The sequence below is a fragment of the Bison bison genome, unplaced genomic scaffold (genome assembly GCF_000754665.1).
Source record: "Bison bison bison isolate TAMUID 2011002044 unplaced genomic scaffold, Bison_UMD1.0 scf7180017864153, whole genome shotgun sequence".
NCBI classification, from domain to species: domain Eukaryota; kingdom Metazoa; phylum Chordata; class Mammalia; order Artiodactyla; family Bovidae; genus Bison; species Bison bison.
This window is the reverse complement of record NW_011494725.1, coordinates 129,581-145,284: the sequence shown is the minus strand read 5'-3', so window position 1 is coordinate 145,284 and position 15,704 is coordinate 129,581. Positions and strand designations below refer to the sequence as shown.

The following is a 15,704-nucleotide window of genomic DNA, read 5'->3' as shown; positions in this document are numbered from 1 at the left end:
GCCTTTAATGAGGGTTCTCTTTAGGTTTTTTTTTTTTAGGTTAATTCCAAAAGTCAAAAAAAAAAGCATATCTTTCTATGTCTTGACTTTTCTTTCGATTCTAAACAATATCTGTTGCTTGACTCCCTAGTAGATAAGAAATTCAGGTCATTGTATTTTCTACCGGCCTCAGCACTTTGATTTCTAGGAGGTACAGTTTTGTTCCTAATGCAGTTGATTATATTTTAAACTTTTCGTAATAGTTACATTTCTGTTTCTTTTGTTCTTTGCTTTTTAAAAAACTAATTGTAATCATGCTAATGAAGTTTACATTTCTTTTAATTGCATTATTGTTTTATTATTGTTACTGTTTTTGACTAAGCTGGGTCCTCATTGCTGTGCACGAGCTTTCTGTCTTTGCAGGGAGTGGGGCTACTCTTGTTGCGGTGCCTGCTCTTCTCATTGCAGTGGCTTCTTGTGGATCACAGGCTCTTGAGCGTGGGCTTCAGTAGTAACAACATGTGGGTTCAGGAGTTGGGGCATTAGGGCTTAGTTGTATGGAAACTTCTTGGACCAGGGATTGAACTGGTGTCCTCTGCATTGGTTGGAGGGTTCTTAACGACTGGACCACCAGGGAAGTCCCAGATTTCTGTTTTTTCCCACTGTGAATTCTAGGCTGCCTCCTCTCTGTTGCCCCTCCCCAAGGACCTTCAGGCTTTGGAGACTAGAGTCAGAACTAAAGAAATATGTTTTACTGCTTTACTGCTTTGGTGGGTTGGTATTTTTCTAATGTTTTCCTAACGCTTTACTGCTACGGTGGTGTTTTTCCAACGCATTGACTCTCCAGATTTCTGTTTTTTGACCCATCAGTTTTAGACACTCTTTCATTTCCAGTCTTAGAGAGGATTTAACACCCACCATTTTCCTTTTGTTCTCCCTGCTTCCACCCTTGTCATGTATGGATGTGAGAGTTGGACCGTAAAGAAGGCTGAGCGCTGAAGAATTGGTGCTTTTGAACTGTGATGTTGGAGAAGACTATTGAGAGTCCCTTGGACTGCAAGGAGATCCAACCAGTCCATCCTGGGGGAGATCAGTCCTGAGTATTCATTGGAAGGACTGATGTTGAAGCTGAAACTCCAATACTTCGGCCACCTGATGCGAAGAACCAACTCATTAGAAAAGACCCTGATGCTGGGAAAGATTGAAGGTGGGAGGAGAAGGGTACCATAGAAGATAAGGTGGTTGGATGGCATCATTGACTCAATAGACACGAGTTTGAGCCAGCTCCGGGAGATGGTGAAGGACAGGAAAGCCTGGTGTGCTGCAGTCTGTGGGGTCACAAAGAGTTGGCATGACTGTGTGACTGTACAACAACTACCCTTCTTTCCCATTCTAGCCTTCATTTTCTATTGCGTTGTCAAGATTTGTAACTTTTATATTATGGCTTACAACTTTTCTAAACTTTCCTGTGCTTCTACAGAAAGATTCTACAAATTGAATACTAATAGCCAGCCTTGTGATTTATGCGCGGATATAAGTAAGTAGTTACTGTAGAACCGAGTAGTGTGGAGCTTCTGTGTTAAACCCGGGCTCCTTAAATTAGTAATATTACAACACCTGGCTTGATTGTGGATAGCTCTTGGAAATCACTGTTAAAACTTTAATATTGCAACGTGTTTTCATCCTAGAACCATTCAACTTTTCTTGAAGATGGGTTTTCTGCAGCTCTCAGCCTTTTATAATTGGGCAGTTTGCTTTCTAGAGCTGCTTTCTAGATCTAGATCTTGCTTTCTACATCTGTTATCCTGAGATTACATTGCACTCCTGGGTTTGGTTTGTTGTTTGCATCTCATGTCTTTCTCTTTTTTAAACTCCTTTTTGATTTTACTGGAATATAATCTTGAATAGTTGTTTTATTTTTTTAATTTTGTTGAAGTATAGTTGGTTTATAATGTGTTAGCTTCTGCTCTACAGCAAGTGACTCAGTCACCTGTTTATATTTTCATGTTCTTTCCCATTCGGGTTTGTCAGAGGATATTGAATATAGTTCCTGTGCTGTTTGTCCATGCTGTATATGCTGCTGAGCCCAGTATCCCAATCCCTGTCCCTGACCCAAGTAGTTGTTTTAGAAACGATAAGCAGGTGATAAACTTTCTGATTTCTTGAACATTTAAAAAATGACTTGCTTTTGTTCCTAGTGGAAAATTTAGATACAGAATTGTAAGTTGGTAATACAGTTTTTCCTTCTGAATTTTGAAAGCTTTGCTTTTGGAATTTAAAACACCCAGTATTGCTGATGAGATCTGTTGCAAATCTGATGGTTATCCTTTTGTGGAAGCCTTGTTTACAACCTTTGGTTATCTCCTTATCTTTGGCTTGTGAACTGTGTTTAGTTGTGGGCCTTTTTCATTCCTTCTGGTGGAACCTTTTCAGTGGTAAGGCTTTTCAGGTCTGGGGAATTATTTTTTGTTTTTTTGATAATTTCTTTCCTCTTTTCTCTGAGGCTCTTGACAGGTAAATGCTAGATTTCCTAAGTTGACGTTTTATTTGTTTACATTCTGGAAGATTTCCTTGCCTTGTCTTAGAATTCGTCCATAAAATTTATTTTAGTGATTATATTTTTGATTTAGAAGAGCTTTATCCTATATTTCTTTCTGCTCCCTCTTCATTTTTTAAAATAGCAACCTGTCCTTGATTTATGGGGGAAAAATATCTTGAACTCTCTTAAGATTCTAATTCCTTTAAAAAAGTCCTCTTGATTGTTTTCTGAATTGATAATGGGGAATATTCCCTGGTGGCTCAGATGGTAAAGCATCTGCCTACAATGTGGGAGACCCAGGTTCAATCCCTGGGTTGGGAAGATCCTCTAGAGAAGGAAATGGCAACCCACTCCAGTACTCTTGCCTAGAAAATCCCATGGATGGAGGAGCCTGGTAAGCTGTAGTCCATGGGGCCCCAAAGAGTCGGACACTACTTAGTGACTTCACTTTCATTAGTGATGTATGTATTGGTGTGTATCATGCTAATTAATAAACTTAAATATTTAAATTATTTAATAGATTCAAAAGATTGTTTATACCAGGGAATGAATGAATGAATGAAGTCACTCAGTCGTGTCTGACACTTTGCGACCCCATGGACTGTAGCCAGCCAGGCTCCTCCGTCCATGGGATTTACCAGGCAAGAGTACTGGAGTGGGTTGCCATTTCCTTCTCCGGGGGATCTTCCCAGCTCAGGGATAGAACCCAGGTCCTCCCGCATTGCAGGCAGACGCTTTACTGTCTGAGCAACCAGGGAAGGTCTTATACCAGGTAAGGTATAGGTAAATAAACATTCATGTGCACACCATCCTAGTTAAGAAATAGTTCATTAGACCAGCAGGGTGCCCTTCTCTGATTACATCCACATTATATAGATATAAAATTATATATATATAAATCACAAGTTTTATATATGCATATTTTTTATAATTAGTGTGTGTGTTTTAAAATTTTATACAAATTGAATAATGCTGTATGTATTTGGGATGTTTTGGTTTATCATTGGTTTTGAATTTCTATTGTGTAAATGTAAATACTAGTTTATTGTTTCTTGTTGGAAAAATTTCCTTTTTCCCCCTCCTATAGCAGGTGCCTAAATCTCTCTTCTATATGTCTGAAATCCAAAAAGCTCTGAAAATGTGTGTGCGCACACACACACACAAGTAACTTACTTTGTGAACAAAGTTAACTTGCATTGATACGATGCTATTTGTAATCTTTGTCGATCTCATTTAATGTGAATATTTAATACAATATGTTTTACTGTAGAAATTCTAGAAGTAGCATTGCATTGCTGGGAATTAAAGATACTTGCATCTTCAACAATACTGGATAATGCTAGGTTATTTTCTAAAGAGTATTGTATCAGTATTTACTCCCTCCAGTAATGTAGAGGTTTTCATTACTTAGCACTTTTATTAAACTTCAGAAGTTTTTGCTGGGGAGTATAAAATATCACTTTTTAGTTTTCAGTTTTTTGATTTTTGCTAATGAGTTTGAGCATCTTTTACTGTGCTGGTTAACGTGTTCTTCCCTCATCTGAGATTCTATTCATGTCTTTTGCCCATGTTTGTACTAGGTTTCTTTTTTTTTAATATATATATTTTTATTGGGGTAGAGTTGCTTTACAGTGTTGTGTTGGTTTCTGCTGTACAGCGTTATGAATCGGCTCTGGGTACACATAGATTCCCTCCCTCTTCAGCCTCCCTCCCTCTCCCCCATCCCACCCCTCTAAGTTGTCACAGACACAGGATTGAGTTCCTTGTTTTAAGCAACTTCCTACAAGTTATGTGTTTTACACATGGCAGTGTATATGCTTCAGTGCCGCTCTCTCAGTCTGTCCCGCCCTCTCCTTCCTCTGCTGTGTTCACAAGTCCGTTGTCTACATTGGTAACGTGTATTTTTCAACGCTCTCAGTTCATCAGACCCTCTCCTTTCCAGACTGTGTCCACAAGTCTGTTCTATACTTCTGTGTCTCTGTTTCTGCCCTGCATATAGGTTCATCAGTACCGTTTTTTCTAGGTCCCATATATATGCATTGATATACAGTATTTGTTTTTCTCCTCCTGACTTTCTTCATTCTGTATAATAGGCTCAAGGTTCATCCACATCAGTTCAGCTGACTCAAATTCGTTCCCTTTTATGGCTCAGTTTTTAAAAAAAACTTCCTCCTGATTTGTAGTAGTTCCACGATTGAATCTGTCTATACTTTCTAGACTAGTTTCTTAGTCTGACAGCACCATCACATAGTTTTAATTACTTTAACTTTTTAACAGCTCCCATAAAAACAGACTTCTACTGCTATAGGGCATATGTAAGTAAGCAGAGCACAGCAAGAAATAGAACATGACTGACATCCATTCCTGTGAGTCCTTTCCCAGTGACTAACCTCCTCCTCCTCAGAAGATACCTACTGGCCAGACTTGAACATCTTACACTAGTTTTGCTTGTTTTTTGAATCTTATTTAAATGGACCTGTATAGTGTAGTGTATATTTTTTGTGTCTCATTTTTTCTTCTCAGTTTTGTTTGCGAGATTCATCCGTATTGTTGTATACAGTTGTAGTTTTTTGTTAATTTCCTTCCGCTAGCAAAGTAATAGAGTTCCAGTTGCTTCTTGTGCTTTCTCATCCATCCTTTTAATTTTAGACATTTTGGTGGATGTTCACTGGTTTTCATTTGAATTCCGTTAATGATTAACGATGTTAAGCCCTTTTTAATACACCTTTTGGTCTTTTGTGCGGTGGCTTGCTAAGTCTTTTCCCATTTTTGTATTGGGCCATCTGTCTTTTTCATACTGATTTGTAGGAGTTTATTAACGTATCCCAGATACCAGGGCTTGTATGTTGTATTTTGCAAATATCTTCTCAGTTTTCCCAGCCTTATAAGTATATTCAAAGTTCTGTTTGATTTCTTAACTTCCCCATTGCCCCCTTTCCTTTGGCAGGTATCTCCAGGGGAAAAGAGGCATCAAATATTAGATTCCATATTCTAGGCTTCCCTTCTTTCCACAGTCTTGGCCTTCCAGGTTCTTACTGCCTTTGTTGTGCTTCTTGCCTTCCAACAATTTATTTTTTCTTAAATTATGTTCAGTTTTAAAGTTTTCATAGAGTTGGTATGAAACCATCTAGTCAGTCATTGAGGGACACAGAAGTAGGCCAAGTCCTCCTGCCTTGTAGCTCCTCAAAACTTCTTGGTGGTTTGCTCCTCCATATAATTTTAGGATCAGTTTTTAAAGTTCTGTAGATACGTGCACAGCTGTTGGGGTTTTGATGGGAAATGCATTGAATTTGTAAACCAATTTGAAGGAAACTGACATTTTGTTATTGTTTCTTAAGCATGAACTTGGCAATATTCATTCACTTAGGTCTTTTACAGTCTAATTCAATAAAGTTTTTATAATTTTCTTCTAACAGTTTCAAAAAACGATTGCAAGTATTTTGTTAGATTTATGTCTAGGTACCTTATTTTTGTGTCAAATCAGTAACGGTATCTTTAAAAATTATATTTTCTACCTTGCTGGTGTAAAGAAGTACAATTTGACTTTGTATAATGGACTTGGTATTGTTCTAATTGTGATAAATTGTATATAGAATTCTTTTGGATTTTCTGCGTAGACAGATCTGTGAATAATGACCTCTTTGTTTCCTCCTTTCCAATTCTTATGCTTTTTTTTTTCTTCTTTCTTTTTCTTGTCTTAATGTGCTGGCTAGGATCTCCAGTACAATGTTGAATAGAAGCGGTGATGGGGGCATCCTGATCTTGTTCCTGATTTTAAAGGGAATGCTTTCAGAGTTTCACAGTTAAGTATGATGCTTGCTGTAGGTTTATTGTAGATAATCTCTTCAGGTTAAGGATGTTCCTTCCTATTGCAAGTTTGCTAATTGAAAAGAAAATGAATGGATGTTGAATTTTATCAAAAACTTTTTCTGCATCTTTTGAGAGGGTCTTATGTTTTTCTTCTGTTAACCTATTAACGTGATGAAATACACTGATTTGTTTTCTAATATTTAAACCAAATTTGTGTTTCGAATATTAAGTCTACCCTGGTCTGTCCCTTTTTTCCATTATTGGACTCAGTTTGAATGTAGTTAACGTACGATTTTGGCTTTAATAATGAGTAATATTTCCTCATAATAAAGTATATATACTTTTCCTCTTTCTTTTGGAGGAGTTTATGTGAGATTAGAAAGATTTGTTTCTTGAGTAAGTGGTAGAACTTCCTTGTAGAATTGGGACACATCTTAATCACTGACTCAGTTGCTTTGGTTACAGGATTGCTCGTATTTTCAATTTTCAAACTGATTTTGGTAGGTTATACTTTAATAGAAAGTTGTCCATTTCATCCACATTCTTGAGTTTATGGCAGATTTGTCGTTAATGTCCTTTTAATCTTTTTTTTAGTGCTGCCTTTTTCTTGCTTAGTTTTAAAAGCTAAAAATGCCAATTAAAAAAAAAAAAACCCTTTCAGATAATCAAGTTTCTGTCTTTTATATGCTCTTTAACGTATCCTTTCCCTCCTTAATTTCTGTTCTTTATTTCTGTTGGGTTTATTTCTGTTTTTCTAATTTCTTAAGTTGGATGACTTGCTTATTAATTTTCAGCATTTTAATAGACATTTAAGATCATGAATAGCTATGTATTTGCTTTCCCTGAATCACACAAGGGATGAATTCTTAATTTATGAGTTCTTTAAAACTTTTATTTGCAGAGGACTTGCCTGGTGGTCCTGTGGCTAAGACTCCAAAGCTCCCAATGCAGAGAGCCCTGGTTCTCTCCCTGGTCGGGTAACTAGATCCTGCATGCCCCAAGTAAAGATCCCATGTCCTGCAGCTAAGACTTGGTGCAAATAAATAAATAAAAATATTTTAAAAGTTTTATTTCTAAACATGCTAGCATTCTTTTAGTTAATTTGGTCATTGATTTGTGTTGTGGCTAGGTAGTGTGATCTATGGGGATACAGTCCTTGGAAATCTGTTGAGACTTTTTGAATTTGGAGAGTTTTTTTGTATTTGAAAACAGTGTATTTTCTAGTTGTTGGTGAAAAATTTTATATGTGTCTAGTATTAGACTTGTTAATTCTATTGTTAGAATCTTGTATCTTTGTTTTTTAAGAGTAGATGTTATTCTTCCGCTAGAATTATTTTTCAATTTTCTTTGTAGTTTATATCAGCTTTTTAAAAGACATTTTATAATTGTTACTAGTACATGAAAATTTGAATTTATCATATTGCTGTTGAATTGAAACTTTTACTCTCTATAGTTCCTCTTTATATCTAATAATGCTTTTTCAGTTACATACTGTTGTTTGATATTAACATACCTATTATTTATTTATTTATTTATTTATTTTTAGGCCATCTTATTCTGCCTGATTTTTAAAATTTCCCCTCCTACATTTTTGTGTTCTTTTATTTTAATCTCTTATGAATGTCGTGGTATTGAATTAAAAAATTAATCTGCTGTAATAATGTTGGTCTTTATACTTTAAATTTTTTATTAAGATAATTGTTAATTCGCTGACAGTTGTCAGAAGGAATACAGAGGCAACAGAGACATCTGTGTCCTCTTTATCCAGGTACCCCGTTGATAATGCCTTGCTAAACTGTAGTACAATAGCACAGTCAGGGTATTGACATTGACACAAGGTACAGACCATTTCCATCACCACAAGCATCACTCATATTATTGTTTTTATAGCCACACCTATTTCCTTTCCATCCCCTTAATCTCTAGTTCTTTTGCCTTTCCATACAAATTTTAGAATAACCTCATGTATATCTATAAAACGCTTTGGTGAGACTCGGGTAGGAATTGTCTTAAATCTGTGACTTGACATAGGGAAAATCGATTTTGTTGTTTTGTTCCTTGTTCCAGTGCACAAGGGATCCATTTATTTAGCACTTTTTAGACTTCTTTCTGGAGAAGGCAATGGCACCCCACTCCAGTACTCTTGCCTGGAAAATCCCATGGCCGGAGGAGCCTGGTAGGCTGCAGTCCATGGGGTCGCAAAGAGTCGAACACGACTGAGCGGCTTCACTTTCACTTTTCTCTCTCACGCATTGGAGAAGGAAATGGCAACCCACTCCAGTGTTCTTGCCTGGAGAATCCTAGGGATGGCGGAGCCTGGTGGGCTGCCGTCTATGGGGTAGCAGCAGACTTCTTTCATTAGTGTTTTGTAGTTAACAGCATACAAGACCTGTATGTGTTTTGTTATAGTTTTGACTGTACATATTTTCATTTTCTTTGGAGGGATTATAAATAGTATTGTGTGTTTTACTTGTTTCCGCATATTCTTGGTTAGTATATAGAGGTGTGATTGTATTTGTGTGTTGGCTTTTGTATCCTGTGACCTTGATGGACTCAATTATTAATTCTCTCTCTGTCTCTAAACAGTTAAAATTTTTTTTATTATTTATGTTTGGCTGTGTCAAGTCTTAGCAGTGGCACTGGGGATCTTTCACAGTGGTGCAGACTCTAGTTGTAGCACATGTGGGCTCAGCAGTTGTAACGTGGGCTTGGTTGCTCCATGTCATGTGGGATCTTAGTTCCCTGACTAGGTATCAAACCTGTGTCCCCTGCATTGTAGGGTGGATTCTTAACCACTGGAACCACGAGAGAAATCCCCAGTTATTAATTCTAGTAATTGTTTTGCATACTCCTTGGAATCTGCCAGTACAGGCAGTTTTGTTTTTTTCTTTCAGTCGCTGTGTCTTTTCTTTTGTTGGTCTCATTCCACTAGCTAGAACTTCCAGCACATCCTTGCCTCATTCCCAGTCTTAGGGAGAAGCATTCATTTTTTTCCACCATGAGCTGTAGTTTTTTTTGTAGGTGCTTTTTATCAAGGTGAGGTGGTTCTCCTGTATTCCTTTTTTTCTGAGAATTTTTATCATGAGTGGTTGTTGAATTTGTCACATGCTTTTTTCTTCATTGATACACACACACACATATATGTATAATCATGTGATTTTACTTAAGCTGTTAGTATGGTGTACTTCTGTGATTTCAGACATTGAGCTGACTGTTTATTCTGGGAATAAACACTTCACTTGGTCTTATTATTCTTTTTATATATTGCTGAAATCTGTTTGCTAATACTTGAAGATTTTAGCGTCTACAGTTGTGAAGGATGTTGGTTTTATTTTCATTTTTTGTATTGATTTTGTTTGGTTTTGTTATCAGTCTGTTATAGCTTCATAAAATAAATTTGGAAATCTCTGATATTGTTTTCCAGAAGTAATTATGTAGAATTGGTACTGATTCTTATTTAAATGTTGAGTAGAATTCTCTGGTAAAATGATCTGGGTGTGGTAATTTTTTTTTTTTAATTTTTTTTTAAAATTAAGAACTAAATTTCCTAATTAGATGGAGTAGTCAAATTATCTATTTCATATTGGGTGAATTTTGATAGTTTGTATTTTTCAAGGAATTGATCCATTTCAACTCAGTTGACAAATTCATGTGTGTAGAGTTGTTCTTAGTATTCCCATATTTTTGATGCTGTGATTTCTGTAGTGATATCCCTTAATGGCTATTTTAATTGGGAAGTATTTCATTTTCATTTGTTGGGATTATTGATATATTTGTATTTATTTCTACACCTTTAGTTTGAGCATGTTTCTTTTTCTGCATTTTGTTTCCTCATCTGTTTTCTTGCTGTCTTTTTTTTTCTCTTTTTCATGTTTCTCCATTTTACTAGTTGTGAAATACATTTTTTTTTTTTGCTTTCTCGCAAACTCTTGGAGTTTAATTAATTTTCTCTTGAAACTTTATATATAAATCTAAAATTACTGTATTTTTCTTCCTTTGCTGTAGAATGTTTTAAACTGCTTACCACGTCTACCAACATTCAGGCATGCCATCTTGCCCAGCACTTTTGTCTTTTCTTAGCCTCACATGTTTCATACTATAATTTTATCCAGTAAATGTTTAGGTTATTTCCCTCCCTCCCCGGGTTTGTCAGTTTCTTTGCTTATCCTGCTTTCATAATACGCATTCCTTTAGATTACTGTGGTTCAGCCATGGTGGGCTTTTACTTTCTGTTCAGTGTGTTGCTACTGCTGCTAAGTCACTTCAGTTGTGTCCGACTCTGTGCAACCCCATAGACGGCAGCCCACCAGGCTCCCCCGTCCCTGGGCTTCTCCAGGCAAGAACACTGGAGTGGGTTGCCATTTCCTTCTCCAATGCATGAAAGTGAAAAGTGAAAGTGATGTATCTGTTTTTTAATATGCTGTCTAGGTTTGTCATAGCTTTTCTTCCAAGGAGTATGCTTCTTTTAATTTCGTGGCTGCAGTCACCGTCCATAGTGACTTTGGAGTTCAGGAAAATAAAGTTTGTCACTCTTTCTATTGTTTCCCATCTATTTGCCATGAAGTGATTGATGGGACTGGATGCCATGATCTTAGTGTTTTGAATGCTGAGTCTTAAGCCAGCTTTTTCAGTCTCCTCTTTCACCTTCATCAAGAGGCTCTTTAGTTTCTCTTTGTTCTCTGCCATAAGGGTGGGTGTAAAGCAGCGGAGACAACTCACAGCATCAACAGTCATTTAACCCAGGAACTGCTAGCGAACGTATGACGCAGGGATGATTCCGCAAGTTTCGCAAAGGAAACGAGAGCCTTGAAGTTGAGGAGTGCAGTGGCTGGCCATTAGAAGTTGACAGTGACCAACTGAGAGCAGTCCTCAAAGCTGATCCTCTTACAACTATGCAAGAAGTTGCCGAAGAACTCAGCATCGACCATTCTCTGGTTGTTCAGCACTTGAAGCAAGCTGGAAAGGTGAAAAAGCTCATTAAGTGGGCGCCTCGTGGGCTGACCACAAATCAAAAAAAAGTCATCATTTTGAAGTGTCATCTTCTCTTATCCTACTCAACAACAACGAACCATTTCTCGATTGGACTGTGACGTGCAACGGAAAGTGGATTTTGTACAACAACTGGTGATGTCCAGCTCAGTGGTTGGACCAAGAAGAAGCTCCAAAGCACATCCTGAGCCAAACTTCCTCCCAAAACAGGTCCTGGTCACTGTCTGGTGGTCTGATTCTCTAGAGCTTTCTGAATCCCAGTGAAACCATTACATCTGAGAAGTGTGCTCAGCAAATTGTTGAGATGTGCCGAAAACTGCAGCTCCTACAGCCAGCATTGGTCAAGAGATTGAGCCCAATTCTTCTCCATGGCAGTGCACAACCAACATTTCAGAATTTGAATGAATTGGGGACCAAGTTTTGCCTCATTCACCGTATTCACCTGCCCTCTCGCCGATCGACTATCACTTCTTCAAGCATCTCGACCACTTTTTGCAGGCAAAGTGTTTCCACAACCAGCAGGAGGCAGAAAATGCTTTCCAAGAGATCGTCCAATTCTGAAGCAGGGTTTTTTTGCTAGAAGAATAAACAAACATTTCTTGTAGGCAAAATGTGTTGATTGTAACAATTCCTATTTTGATTAATAAAGACGTGTTTGAGCCTAGTTACAATGATTTGAAATTCATAGTCCAAACCACATTTACTTTTGTATCAACCAGAGATCAAATTGCCAACATCCGCTGGATCATGGAAAAAGCAAGAGAGTTCCAGAAAAACATCTATTTCTGCTTTATTGACTATGCCAAAGCCTTTGACTGTGTGGATCACAAGAAACTGTGGGAAATTCTGAAAGAGATGGGAACACCAGAACACCTGATCTGCCTCTTGAGAAATCTGTATGCAGGTCAGGAAGCAACAGTTAGTACTGGACATGGAACAACAGACTGGTTCCAAATAGGAAAAGGAGTTCCTCAAGGCTGTACATTGTCACCCTGCGTATTTAACTTCTATGCAGAGTACATCATGAGAAACGCTGGACTGGAAGAAACACAAGCTGGAATCAAGATTGCCGGGAGAAATATCAATCACCTCAGATATGCAGATGACACCACCCTTATGGCAGAAAGTGAAGAGGAACTCAAAAGCCTCTTGATGAAAGTGAAAGTGGAGAGTGAAAAAGTTGGCTTAATTCTCCACATTCAGAAAATGAAGATCATGGCATTCAGTCCCATCACTTCATGGGAAATAGATGGGGAAACAGTGGAAATAGTGGCAGACTTTATTTTTGGGGGCTCAAAAATCACTGCAAATGGTGACTGCAGCCACGAAATTAAAAGACGCTTACTCCTTGGAAGGAAAGTGATGACCAACCTAGATAGCCAACCTAGATAGCATATTCAAAAGCAGAGACATTACTTTGCCAACAAAGGTCCGTCTAGTCAAGGCTATGGTTTTTCCTGTGGTCATGTATGGATGTGAGAGTTGGACTGTGAAGAAGGCTGAGCGCCGAAGAATTGATGCTTTTGAACTGTGTTGTTGGAGAAGACTCTTGAGAGTCCCTTGGACTGCAAGGAGATCCAACCAGTCCATTCTGAAGGAGATCAGCCCTGGGATTTCTTTCAGTACTTTGGCCACCTCATGTGAAGAGTTGACTCATTGGAAAAGACTCTTGATGCTGGGAGGGATTGGGGGCAGGAGGAGAAGGGGACGACAGAGGATGAGATGGCTGGATGGCATCACTGACTCGATGGACGTGAGTCTGAGTGAACTCCGGGAGTTGGTGATGGACAGGGAGGCCTGGCGTGCTGCGATTCATGGGGTCGCAAAGAGTCGGACATGACTGAGCGACTGAACTGAACTGAACTGAATACATTTATCTAGCTAATCACATGCATTTTTTTGAGCCAGTAAATCTTTTTGTATTGTTTTTCTTCTTACCTTATCCACTTTCAGAATACTAATGAGTTGGTTTCCCAATGTTTTCTAAAGGAGATCAGTGAGTTTTTTTAAGTATCATTATGTACAAATGATTTTTCATATACTTGATGTTTGAATCTGATGCAGTGTTAGAGTTTTTGCTGCTCACATCAGCTTGTCCTGGGCTGCTGAGTTGTTTTGTGTCCTTCTGACAGGATTTCAGTAGTCCTTGATAATTTGTTTTCTGCATAGGCTGTTCTAGGTATGTCTTGTGCATTTTCAGACTTGCAGTTAGACATTTCCCCAAGGAGCCTGAGCTTTTTTTTTTTTTGGTGGGAAATGATATTTAGATCACAATCTCTTTATCCTAGATTCAAACAAATGACTTTTTTTTTTTTTTTTGTCTAATGAATATAGAATACTTTCAGATTAATAGAAAACTTGAATAGATAGTGCCATGTACCCCACCAGTTTGCCCTTGTCATGCAAACTTTTTATTACGGAGACTTTCTAGGTGACAAAGGTAGAGAATTCTCTGTGTATTCCATATCTTGTATTATCAACTCGGGTCTTTTTTCATGTTGCCCGGTTGTGTCTGTTTGTACTGCAGTATGCCAGGCCTCCCTGTCCCTCACCATCTCCCAGAGTTTGCCCAAGTTCATGTCCATTGCATCGGTGATATCACCCAGCTATCGGATTCTCTGACGCCCTCTTCTCCTTCTGCCTTCAGTCTTTCCCAGCATCAGAGACTTTTCCAGTGAGTTGGCTGTTCATGTCAGGTGACCAGAACACTGGAGCTTCAGCATCAGTCCTTCCAATGAATATTCAGGGTTGATTTTCTTTAAGATTAACTGGTTTGATGTCTTTGCTGTCCAAGGGACTCTCAGGTGTCTTCTCCAGCAGCACAGTTCGAAGACCTCAATTCTTTGGCACTCTGCCTTCTTTACGGTCCAGCTCTCACCACTGTATTTGACCACTGGGAAGACCAGAGCCTTAACTATAGGCAGTGTGATGTCTCTGTTTTTCAGCACACTGTCTAGGTTTGTCATAGCTTTCCTGCCAAAAGCATCGTGTATGTCCTCATCTACTCTCCCCACGTGATTTTAACAGAAATTCTGTGTACTTTATAGAAGTTTTATCTGTAAATATTTCAGTATGTGAAGTCATTTTAACCAAGTAATTTATTGAATTTATCTTAAACCATTTTTATTTTCCTAGATTAAATTATATTTAGGTACTTTGAGGCTTTTATGTCTGTGCTCATAGGAAACATTACTGTGTTACCAGAGGATGCCTTATCATCTGTCTTGGGAGATGACAGAATGGGTGGTATCCTGGATCCCTGTTTCATCAGCTTTTCTCTGAAATTTTGGTTGGATGCGTGGACTCACCTGCTGAAGTTTGAAATACAGTAATATTTTAAAAGTTTGTGTTTTGTGTTCAGTAATTTTTTCCATGTTTGTTTTCTAGCGTGTATTTGATTTTCTGATTCTTAAGCTCTTGAATAGTTTAATGAAGAAATTCCATTTTTCCCTTGAAGAGGTAGAGGAATTTATTTACTAAGTTATCTTTTCTAGGCAGATAATTCTGGAAGTAGAGCAGGACAAAGATAATACTCCTTGAATCAGATTGAGTAACACATTTTTCTAGGAAATAACTTTGTCTTTAAGTTAGACTAAAGGAACATTTCATGCAAAGATGAGCTCGATAAAGGACAGAAATGGTATGGACCTAACAGAAGCAGAAGATATTAAGAAGAGATGGCAAGAATACACAGAAGAACTGTACAAAAAAGATCGTCACGACCCAGATAATCACGATGGTGTGATCACTGACCTAGAGCCAGACATCCTGGAATGTGAAGTCAAGTGGGCCTTAGAAAGCATCACTATGAACAAAGCTAGTGGAGGTGATGGAATTCCAGTGGAGCTATTCCAAATCCTGAAAGATGATGCTGTGAAAGTGCTGCAGTCAATATGCCAGCAAATTTGGAAAACTCAGCAGTGGCCACAGGACTGGAAAAGGTCAGTTTTCATTCCAATCCCAAAGAAAGGCAATGCTGAAGAATGCTCAAACTACCACACAATTGCACTCATCTCACACACTAGTAAAGTAATGCTCAAGATTCTCCAAGCCAGGCTTCAGCAATATGTGAACCGTGAACTTCCTGATGTTCAAGCTGGTTTTAGAAAAGGCAGAGGAACCAGAGATCAAATTGCCAACATCCGTTGGATCATGGAAAAAGCAAGAGAGTTCCAGAAAAACATCTATTTCTGCTTTATTGACTATGCCAAAGCCTTTGACTGTGTGGCTCACAATAAACTGTGGAAAATTCTGAAAGAGATGGGAATACCAGACCACCTGATCTGCCTCTTGAGAAATCTGTATGCAGGTCAGGAAGCAACAGTTAGTACTGGACATGGAACAACAGACTGGTTCCAAATAGGAAAAGGAGTTCGTCAAGGCTGTA

The 15,704-nt window shown here is 38.2% G+C and overlaps 1 protein-coding gene across 7 annotated transcripts in view; it reads left to right on the top strand.

The window, feature by feature from the left end:
* The window catches only part of PIAS2 (protein inhibitor of activated STAT, 2), a 107,258-nt gene that overhangs the window by 12,663 nt on the left and 78,891 nt on the right, over positions 1-15,704 (top strand). The window contains exon 2 of one of the 7 annotated variants that reach the window (XM_010840954.1): positions 6,232-6,320. The exons of the other annotated variants lie outside the window; for them this stretch is intronic. The gene's annotated coding sequence lies outside the window, so the exon portion shown is untranslated. The remainder of the gene's footprint in view (positions 1-6,231; positions 6,321-15,704) is intronic. 7 annotated transcript variants of the gene reach the window in all.